We start from the raw sequence: 12,213 nt of genomic DNA on the forward strand, positions 1-12,213 counted from the left end.
ACCAGCCTCCTCGTCCATCTGCTGTCCTTCCTCTCCCATCTCATCCTTCTCCTCCGCACGTTCCCCGCCTGACACCTGTAGCACTTTATTTCCGGGCAGTCTCTAACGATATGCCCCGTCTTCAAGCACTGCGTACACACCCTTTCCTGATTGTCATGTAGTACCCTGAAATACTCCAAGCCCCCCCACTGTGTTAAACTTGGTGGAATAAGGGAGGGATTGGACCTTATCATTAAGCAGCACCCTCAGGAAACGGGTTCCGTCTGCTATCCTTTCTCTTCCTGTTCCCGGCAGATATCGTCTCATTACAGGTGAAGCTGGCTTCACCCCCCACCCCCCCAGCTTGCGTAGAATGGCATCATCCAGCAAATATGCCGGCAAATGCAGGAAAGAGACAGTGACCTCTTTTTCCCTCAACTCTTGCGCTCTCACATTCACCCCATTATGGTGCACCCCTCCAGCAGCTTACACTTCCCACTGAATGTCTCCCTTGTAACCTCATATTTTCCCTCCCCTCTTCCCCTACAGCCCATGATCTTCCCACACATTTCCCTAATGCCTTTCAGCATGTTCATCATTGACAGCTCACCCCTGCGTCCTTCAGTTGACACATTTACCGTCAGGTCTACTGAGTAGATCTCCTTTTCCTCCGCCTCTCGATCCACTTCCCTATCACTCAGTAGGTTATTTCCACTTCTTTCTTTCTCCTTGCTCTTGTCTTTGCTTGTTCCCCAGCCAATTCCCCCGTTCATTTTTCCGCTTTGATCGCTTCCTTTCCGAGATCAGACGTGTTTTTTTTTTGTAATCTTTTTTTTTTTTTTGAACAATGTTTTTTATTAATTTTTCAATAAAAACATACAAAAACATAAAAAAAAAAAACACAATAACACATGTCACACTATTTACACAATGAAAAACAGTCAAACCTCACTGCATACACAAATACAAAATCAGTAAAAATATACATATTGAAAACAATAATCACAAATAGGTAAATACAAATAATAAATACAATTGTCACACTGTCTCAATGATAAATCAAATCTACTGTTGCCTGAGAAAGTCCATTAAGGTTGTCCACACCTCTTCGAATTTCTGCAATTTACCCCTAATTACATAGGTTAGTTTTTCTAATGTAACACACATAGCCATTTCTCTAATCCAAGATTGTGTAGAGGATACTTCAGTCTCTTTCCAAGATAAAGCAATCATCCTCCTGGCCTGCAGGAGGCCAAAGGTGATCAGAGTCTTACACTTGGAGTTAATAGAAAGGCAATCCGGGTATATCCCTAAAATGCAAAGTTTTGGTATGCAAGGTACCTGAATACCTGTGATTCTACTTAGAATGTGGGTTACTCTTTTCCAAAAATCTACCAGCTTAGGACATTCCCATACACAATGGATCAAAGTACCTTTCTCAGTCAAACATTTCACACATGTATCTGGAATGTCAGGGGACCATTTATTGAGTTTCTCAGGGGTTATGTATGTTCTCATTAGCCATTTGTGTTGTAGCAGTTTCATTCGCGTATTAATGGTTTGTGATTGAGCTTTCAAACAGGCTGACGTCCACTCAGCTTCTCCGATATCTTCCTCAATATCTAAACTCCATGCTCTCCTTCTATCATGACTAGACTCCTCGTCGTGCGAGACAAGTGCTGTGTATAGAATAGAGATTTGACGTTTCCCATTCATGTGTTTCAACACAATGTCCTCAAGGCAGGACAGAGGTGGTTCATGTATAGTCTGGTGCTGCTTTGATGAAATGAAATGCTTCAATTGTAAGTATTTAAAGAAGTGTTTTTTTGGAATTGAGTATTTTAAACAAAGGTCATTAAATGTTAGTAAAATGTTGTCAACATATAAATCTCCAATTTTTTGCACCCCCCTGTCAGCCCAGACCTGAAAACCACCATCTGCCCTGCCAGGGGCAAACTGCGCATTATGCCAAATAGGTGAAAATTGAGAGATGGGGAGAGTGTCGCCAAAATGTCTATGAGCCTTAAACCATATATCCACCGAGTTTTTTAAGAATGGGTTTGTTGTTTTTTTCTTTAAAGTTTTAACATCTGCTGAATATAAATATAGACTTAATGGAAGCTTAGGTACTGATGCTTGTTCAATATAAACCCATGTTGGAGGAGAGTTTGTGACAAAATAAAACATAGCACTACGCAGCTGAGCGGCCCAGTAATACCACTGTAAACTGGGCATCTGTAATCCACCCCTATCATAAGGCAAGTACAATAATCTGAGTCTCAGTCTGGGTTTTCTATTGTTCCAGATAAATCTACTAAATGCAGTATTCATTTCTTTAAAAAACGATTTTGGTAGTGGCATTGGGAGTGACTGAAAAAGATATAAGAACTTTGGTAATATAGTCATCTTAATTATGTTGATCCGACCAATCATTGATATTGGCATTGTTGTCCATTTTTCAAGTAGGTCTTGTACCTCTCTTATCAACGGGTCGTAGTTTGCATTAACAACTGTATTAATTTGGGGGGTAATCTTAATTCCAAGGTAGGTAAAGCCCTCCCTCGCATTAAGAAAGGGTGTACTTATCACTGGATTGGCTCTTTCTTCTTTATTCAGGAAAAGTATAGAAGACTTCTCATTATTAATATTGTATCCAGAAAACTGACCGAATGTATTAATTAAATGTAATAATGTCTGGACACTGTTTGATAAATCAGACAAAAAAAGAATCACATCGTCTGCATATAACGATATCCTGTGTTCATGTTCTCCAATTGTTATACCTGACAAATTGGTTTCTGCTCTAATGGACATGGCCAAAGGTTCGATGGCCAAAACGAACAATAGTGGAGAGAGAGGACAGCCCTGGCGGGTTGACCTCTAGTGTAAACAAGCTTGATAAATTGTTATTTGTCATTACACGTGCTGTGGGGTTGGTGTATAATAGTTTTATCCATTTTATAAATTTCCCCCCAAGTCCATATCTTGGTAACAAATTAAACAAGTAAGGCCACTCGATTCTATCGAACGCTTGTCTAGCATCTAGAGATAAAAGCGCTGTATCCCTGTTGTTATTTTTGAAGTGGATTATGTTGAGGACCCTTCTGATATTATGAAATCCCTGACGACCCTGTACGAACCCATTCTGGTCATTATGTACTAAAAGAGAGACGTATGGGTTTAACCTTTTAGCAAGGACTTTACACAATATTTTTGTGTCTACTCCCATAAGACTGATGGGCCTGTAAGAAGAGCAGGTGGTCGGTATTTTTACAGGTTTCAAAATAAGAATTATTGTAGCAAGTCTTAAAGTTGGTGGCAATATACCATCATTTAATGACTCTTTGAACATATTCAAAAGAGTGATCAACAACTGCATTTGGAAAGTTTTATAAAACTCTATTGGAAGGCCATCAGGCCCTGGAGCTTTGCCTGAGTTAATACTTTTTATGGCTTGCAAAAGCTCTTCCACCGTTATGTCCTCATCCAGGTCCTCCTTAACCTCCTCTGTGAGAGTTTTAAATTGGAGCTGATTAAGAAAGGTATCTCTGTGAGTAGGTGTGGGGGAGCATTCTGACCTGTACAGTGACTGATAAAATTCTTTAAATGTATTATTAATATCTAGGGGATCGTTTGATATCTGTCCTGATTGGGTAGTTATGCCATTAATGGCTCTTTCAGATTGTATTTTTTTGATTCTCCAAGCTAACAGTTTGCCGGCCTTTTCTCCCTGATCATAAAAGGCCTGATTCAACCACAGTAAGCTTTTTGCTGCTCTATCAGATGTTAGTTTATTGTATTCCGTTCTTAAAATTAGTAACTGTTTTTCTTTTTCAAGGTCCTCATTATTATTGATATCTATTTCCAAAGATTTTATTTGTTTCTCCAATTCATTAATTTCTGCTTTTTGTTTTTTGTTTGTAGTGCTTGTGAAGCTAATAATGTGCCCTCTAATATATGCCTTGAAGGCTTCCCATCTAATACATGCATTAGTTTGATTAGTATTAATCTGAAAATAGTCGTCAATCTTATCTTTAACATATTTGATAAATTTTGGATGTTTAAGCCACTTCACTTGTAAACGCCAATAAGTGGGAGACTGCTGAAGCTTTTCAATTTGTACAGACATAGAAATGGGGGAGTGATCACTAATAACTATACAATCATACCAACACTTCTTAATACTGGATACCAGTTCTTGTGAAACCAAAAAATAATCAATTCGAGACCTGGACTTATGTAATCCGGAGTAGCATGAATATTCCAATTTATCTAGGTTGAGTTTTCTCCAGATTTCAGATAAATTTAAGTCTGTGATGTATTGTAAAATTGTTTTTCTAGACTGTTTTTTATAGGGATCACATTTTGTAGATCGGTCTATCGATGGGTTCAAAGTGCAATTGAAATCTCCACCGATAATATTCAGGCCATATAATGAAGACAAGGTCAAAAAGAAATCTTCAAAAAATCGTGGGTTATCCTCGTTAGGACCATATATGCTGACTAAATTCAGTGCCCGAGAAAGGATCCTACCCTGAGCAATTACAAATCGTCCTTGGGGGTCCCGGATAGTATTAATAAGTTGAAAGGGAATTGTTTTATGAATAAGAATAAGTACACCTCGAGCGGAGTTATTATATGTGGCCTGTATAACTTGGCCAGGCCATCTTTGCTGTACTTGTTTAATTTCGGTGACTGTGATATGAGTTTCCTGAAGAAAGATTATTTTAGATTGTAGGTTTTTAAGTCTATTCATTACCTGTTTCAGTTTGGTTAGCTTATTGAGTCCCCTAACATTCCAGCTTGTAAATCTTAAATCAGACAGTTTTGTACTTTCCATGTTGGTTTATGTACAGTGAGATATATGACCGTGTTAAGTGTGACAAAGTAAAAACAAAAAACAGTAAACAAAAACAAAGAATAGATAAAGACAACCCAAACCAAACCCCACATATAACCTTTTGAACCCCCTCCCCCCTTCCCTTACTTAAACTAGGCATGTAGGGCAAGTACCAATCCACAAACAATGAGGAGTGGTTATACTGTAGGCACTTCTCTCAGGCAGCCCCTCCCCCGGTCCCCCCCAACCCCTTATCATGAACTAAAAGTTCAAACAATTAACGTCCTTAAAATGAAGGATAACATTAATAACACTTCTTGGTTTAGCTGCCTCAGAATACTGTTAAATAACACAACAAATGTATCGGCAGATAGAAGGTGCATAAAATAAAGTGTCCACCAAATAATGTTATAGCAGCTCTGTTAATACTTAGAACGATTTAGAGAATACAGAATATACACAAATCCAACTTTGCATAACTTATATTAAACGACTGTGCACGTATATTGCCCATATCAGTCCCTTTGCAATACCTGTATTCATCGGCGTCCTGAAGTTTGTGAGTCTGGGATGAAGTTTTCAGCTTCTTCTGGTGTAGAAAAAAGAACTATATTCCCGTTGTGCAGAGCTCTCATCTTGCAAGGACGAAGGGTGAATCCCCGAAAAGTTCCAGCATCAATGAATTTCTTTTTCACTGCATTAAACGTGCTCCGCACCTTCATGGTCTCCGCTGCTAGGTCTTGAGCAAAGAAGAGTTTGTGACCATCATGAGTGGGAGAGCGTTGTTTGGATGCGTTGAAAACAAATTCACGGTCTTGAAACTGCTGGAATCGGATGATAACAGCTCTGCTCCTCTGGTCCGGTCTTGGTCGAGCCCATATGCGGTGCGCCCTTTCTAGGGGGAGAGATTTAGCGGCATCGGCCCCCAGCCAGACCGGCAGCATACGCTGGATGTAGTCAGTCATAGGCTGGGTACCCTCAGCATTCTCCGGGAGCCCCACCAGTCGTAGGTTCTTTCTCCGGGCACGATTTTCTAGATCTTCCGTTTTGGATTCTAGGTAGGTGATGCGTTTAACGGCGTCAGTCAGCTCCGTGTGTACAGTCTGCAGGCTATCCTCGTTATCTCCGATGCGCCCCTCTGCCTCCGTTAGCCGCGTAGCATTAGCACTGATGTCCTGTTGAAGGTCCGCAAAGCTCTTCTGTACAGCATCAACAGAGTTATTCATCTCGACTATGCGTCTCTCCACGTTGTCGAGTTTATCCCCAAAGCCATCAAGAGCACTTATCTTGTTGTTCATTGCTGTGACGGTCATACCGAGTGACTTTAGTTCACCAAGCACCACAGCTAAGTCACTCCGTGGGTTAGCTGCCTCGTTAGCAACCTCGGCTACCTCCGCCGAAGTAGTAGTTTTAAGTCTCTGAGAGCCTCGGGGCTTGGAGCCGCTTTCACAGTCTTTCAACGTCGTTTGTTTAGACATCGTGTAGAACCAGTTAGAAGTGTTAATAGGAATTATAAAATAGGACTTTTAGCGGAGTTGCGGGGAGCACTCACTTTATGCTGCCATCTTGGTCCGTGGCTCTACAGCGCCCCCTTGTAATCTTTTATTATGAAAATCTCATATTTACACTTTATCACATTTTCTTTTTACAACAAGGGTCCCCTTTTACAGGGATCCAGCATCATCCAAAAAAACAAAAAGCGTAGTCTTTATTGCATCACAAAGTTGAAATGTAACTTTCCCTCCTCCTCTTCAATCAATGAACATCCCTCCACATATTCTCCTACAAACTCGTCTTTTCCCATGTGTATGTACAAGAGTCTAGTGTCTCTCTTTATTGTCCCCACCATCAGGTCCCAGACACTGACAGTTTTTCCCTCAAAATGAGCCACATTCCTTCTAAGCTTTACAGCATATCTGCCATGGCTTAGAACAGGGGTGTCCAAACTACGGCCCGCGGGCCAACTGCGGCCCGCCAACCATTTTTAATTGGCCCGTTTCAAAGTCTAAAAGTATAATGGACTATGGCCCACACATAATATTTGCGTTTAACTGTATTGTACTTCTTAGTTTCAACACTAGATGGAGCTACTGTCTTTAACAAGGCAGCGTCCCTACAAAGCAAGCAATCAAAGAAAAAATTTGCTCAGGGTCACCAGAAATGGCGGAACCAAAAAGACGCAAGATCGCAAGTGAGTGCAGAAAATTTCAGACTCGGTGGAAAAATGAATATTTTTTCATAGAAACCAAGGGGAAGTGTGTGTGTTTGATTTGCAATGAAACGGTTGCCGTTATGAAAGAGTACAATGTACGACGACATTACGAGACGAAACATCAGACCTTCACGTCCTACACTGGCGCCGAGCGGGAAGAGAAGGTGAAGCAAATGACAGCTAGCCTGCTAACCCAGCAACAGTTTTTTTTCCGTGCAAACAAAGCTCAAGAAAATGCTACAATAGCCAGTTATGAAGTAGCTCAACTCATTGCCCTACATGGGAAATCTTTCTCAGACGGTGACTTCATCAAACAGTGCCTCACTAAAGTCGTGGGAATAATGTGCCCGGAGAAAATGCAGGATTTTAACAACGTTAGCATGTCTAGAAATACGGTTGTGCGGCGAATTGAAGACTTGTCGGCTAACTTAAAGCAGCAAGTGTCAGATAAAGCTTGTGCTTGTGATTTTTACTCGATTGCATGTGATGAGAGTACAGATGCCACGGACACTGCACAGCTGTTAATCTTTTTGCGGGGAGTTGATGATAATTTTTGCATTACGGAGGAACTGCTTGATCTTCGGAGTCTAAAGGGGACAACAACTGGTAAGGACATTTTTGAAGCTGTGTCAGATGCAATTGACTCGATTGGACTTAAATGGGACAAGCTGTGTGGACTAACAACGGATGGGGCTCCAGCAATGACAGGCGAGCGCAAAGGAATGGCATCTATGGTATGCGCCAAGGTGCGAGAGAGCGGAGGGGAGGCTGTCAAAATGCACTGCATCATCCACCAAGAAGCCCTCTGTGCCAAGTCAGTCCAGCTTGGCGATGTGATGAACACAGTTGTGAAAACTGTCAATATAATTCGGGCACGAGGGCTCTACCACAGAGAATTTCAAGCGTTCCTCTCTGATGTCGATGCTGAATACGGGGACCTACTCTACCATTCTGATGTGCGCTGGCTTAGCCGTGGCTCTGTGCTGCAGCGGTTTTATTCCCTGAGATCAAATATCGACACGTTTTTGAAAGAAAAGGGCAGACCTCTGCATGAGCTCAGTGACCCTTTATGGTTGGCAGACCTGGCTTTTTTAGTTGATCTCACTGATCATCTCAACACCCTGAACAAGAGACTACAAGGCAAAGAGCAGCTGGTATCACAGCTGTATGCGCACATGAAAGCATTCCGTGCGAAGCTCCGTCTCTTCGAGTCACAACTGCGCAACTTCAATGTAGCGCACTTCCCCACGCTGACCGAAATCAAATGCGCGTTTCCAGATGCCCTCTCTGCTAAAATGGGAGAATATGTGTCTGTGATCACATCTCTCATTACAGAGTTCAGTCGGCGCTTTCAAGATTTTTCTGTCATTGAGAAGAAAATCACACTGTTTGCGGCTCCGTTTTCAATGGATGCAGAAGAAGTGGAAGAGAGTCTGCAATTAGAACTGATTGAAATGCAGTGTGATGATTCTCTGAAGAATCAACATCAGCTTCTCTCCCTACCTGACTTCTACCGGAGCTTGGAAAAGGCCAAGTTTCCTCTGATGAGACGCCACGCAAAACGAATGATGAGTCTGTTTGGCTCAACATACATCTGTGAGCAGACATTTTCTCTGTTAACGCTGAACAAAAGCAGATTGAGAACCAGAATGACCGACAGCCATCTCTGTGACGTCCTTCGCATCTCAACCACCAAACTTACTCCTGACCTGCCAGCTATCCTTCAGACCAAAGCGCAGCATCACTGCTCCCACTGAGTGCAACATTCTTCCCATTACTGGTGAGTTAAAAATATACACACAGTTTTCATGTGTTAATAAGCCCAAATACTTAATAAATTCAGTCAATTAAAGTTGAATTTTTTAACAAACATTAGTTGATGTGTTAACAAGCCCAATTATTTATTTATTTGTAAAAAACAAAATTAAAATCTACTAATGGAGAGCTGTGATGGAGGCTTTTTTTCTTCAAACATGTTCAATTATCAAACGTAATTTATCTGCATTTGATTGATTTTACCAATATTAGTGCATTAGAAGTGAGGCAGTATACTTCACGTCTAGTGAGTGGCCCAGTCCTTCGTATATTTTTCTGTATGTGGCCCTCAGGAAAAAAAGTTTGGACACCCCTGGCTTAGAACAAGGTTCAGCAGGTTCACATTGTATCCACACATTTTCCCCCTCCATCCAAATAACCGCAGTTCCTTCCAGTCCCTCGTCTTTATTTCCTTTTCATCCCAACACCTGTACAACATGTCTTTCATTCTTTGAAAGAAACTCCTCAATTCACTACATTCCACAAACTCGTGCATACAGTTTTCTACGCCCACTTTACACACATCACACTCCCTCTTTACCTCACCATCAAACATGCTCACAATTAAGTTATTGAACACTCTATTGTGTCGTAATAGAAAGTCAAAATTCTCACACTCGGGGCTATTTCCCTTCACCCTTAAGTTCCCCCATATTTTCCTCGCATCCATCTCGCTCACTACTTTCTCCCACACTTTTTCAGAGGCAGGTCTCCTTACACAGTCTTTCCTCATCATTTCATAGATACCTTTCATTGTTATTTTCCCAGGGTGATCCTTTTTTCCCCCGTGCCTACATATAGTTCGACTCTGCTCTCATCGCTTCCCGCCTGTTCCCACTCAATCCTCCTCCTCCATTCATCTGGCATCCCCTCCTTTATGCTATCCATCACGTTCTCAGCTGTCCTCAAACCCATCACCAAATCCCTTTTCCTCACTTCATCCACGATGACCTGCGACCTCATGAACCCAGGGACATACTCGTAAACTAGGTCCTTCACCAATCTGAATCCCGCCCTCCACATTGGCAAGTTGAAAATTGAGCCTTTTTCACCCTTAATCCTAGGATTTAGGAAGATAGGCTTCTGCCACACTTGCCTTACATTCACACACTCGTACTCCACATTAACCAAAAATTCTCCCCATGCACTCAAAACCTCTTTTTGAAATTCACTCATTCCATTCATCCTCCCTTTCCCCATCTTCATAAAAGCCACACTGTCACCACACCCGCCGCACTTGCTCAGAGCATCCCCTAGAACAGGGGTCTCAGACTCAATTTACCTGGGGGCCGCTGGACGTAGAGTCTGGGCAAGTCTGGGCCGCTTCAAGTATTCCGCAAAACATTTATTAAAAAATACAACATTAACAGTTATTCAACATCTTCTTAACATGAACTGTTCTTCACATCATAACTATGTACAGTTGCTCTTTCTTACCTACTCCTTGCCGGTAGAGACCTGGCAGCGCTTCCTCTCACACCGCTGAGCCACATTTGGTTTGAAGGAGGAAGCAGTTGAAACCCTCAGTATGGCTTGAAGATGTGCATCAGTAAGTCTGGACCTGTACTTTGACCTATTGAAGTTCATGGTGGAGAAGAGCTGTTCACACATATGTGCTCCCAAAAAGGCACATGGTCCACTTGAACATCCTGGAAATCTCAGGGAAGGAGGGGGGCAATTCTCTAATGAACTTTCCAAGCTTGTCTGCTTTCCCATTCACTTCCCTGAACTTTGCTTTGAGCTCAGAATTGCACTGCAGGTCGATGAGCTCCATTTGAAGCACACCAGGGGCATTTTCCACATCAAAGGAGAAGGGGTCTGCAAACATTTGGAAAGTGGCTCTGTGTGTCTTGAAGTCTGCAAACCGCTGATCGAATTCCTCCTGGAGCTTCACAATGGCATCAATATACTTCTCACCACTGAATGCTGTGCCCCTGTCCATGAGAGCCTTGCATGCTGGGAATTGGCAGAGGTTTTTCTGAGGGAGCTGGGCTTTCCATAACATCAGTTTTGTAGAGAATGCTCTGACATTGTCATATGCTGGACTAACAAGCTGGCCCTGGCCCTGCAACTTCTTATTCAGAGCATTCAGCTCCTGCGTGATGTCAACAAGAAAAGCTAAGTCCATGAGCCATTTGGGATCACTCAGCTCGGGAACAGCCATCCCACCCTTCTCCAGCATGAATACTTTCAGTTCTGTTCTCAACTCAAAAAACCTCTTCAGGACGTTTCCCCTGCTGAGCCAACGTACCTCTGTGAAGTAGAGCACATCCTCATATTCTGACTCAATTTCCTCCAAAAAAGCACGGAACTGGCGGTGCTTTAAGCCCCTGGATCTGATATGGTTGATGCATTTCACAACGACAGACATCACATTGTCAAACTTCAAGAATTTGCTGCAAAGGGCCTGCTGATGGATAATGCAGTGCAGAGCAATAGCCTCCTCCACACGCTCCTCCTCCAGTTTTCTTTCAAAAAAATATATGATAAAGAGGATATATGCCCTGCATATATCCTCTTTATCTGCATATATCCTCTTTATCCACCCAACTAGTCCCTTCCCGAAACCCGCTCTCTCTCACACCTTAAATAAATATGAATGATTAACCCTGTCGAACGCTTTGTTTAGATCTAAACTAACAACTATCCCGCCTTTCCCCCCCTTCATGTGCGCAATAGTGTCCCTTATACTACTCACTGTGTCACTAATATCCCTCCCTGGTATGCTGTAGGCCTGTGCACCCCACTACCGTCCCAATCGCCCTCTTTAACCTGTTCGATAACACCCGTGCCAGAGTTTTGTAATCAGTGTTTAGCATACTCAAAGGCCTATAGTTCTCCAATTTGTCCCTACTTCCCTTCTTATAAAGAATACTAATCACCCCTGTTGAAAGGTCAGCCAGCAGTTCCCCCCTCTCTTCCAGCTGCTTAAACAGCTCATAAAGTATGGGAACCAGATATCACTCATACCATTCTCCCTCATCACTTTTTCCAATGCGCCACGTGAAGAGTCGCTTTTAAAGCGCATCCCCACAGACACATCTATTTTCCCACACCACACGTTGAAATCACCAAAAATCATACAGTTCCCCCCACACTTCCCTTCTAAGCTCTCAAGGAATCCCCTCCTCTCCCTTTCATCATTAGGTGCATATATATTGGTTAGCTTGTATGTTTCGCCCATATGCTCAAATACAATACCAATCATTCTCCCATCACCATCATCTTCCACTTTGCTTACATTCTCCACTACCCCTGTTTTAATTAGTATAGCCACCCCTCTAGCATTCGTACCCCCGTTACTCACATACACATCACCAAGCCAACTCTTTTTCACTTCATCCACACACCTTTCATCCCAGTGCGT

This window comes from Notothenia rossii (genome assembly GCF_949606895.1).
Source record: "Notothenia rossii genome assembly, chromosome: 2".
Classification (NCBI taxonomy): domain Eukaryota; kingdom Metazoa; phylum Chordata; class Actinopteri; order Perciformes; family Nototheniidae; genus Notothenia; species Notothenia rossii.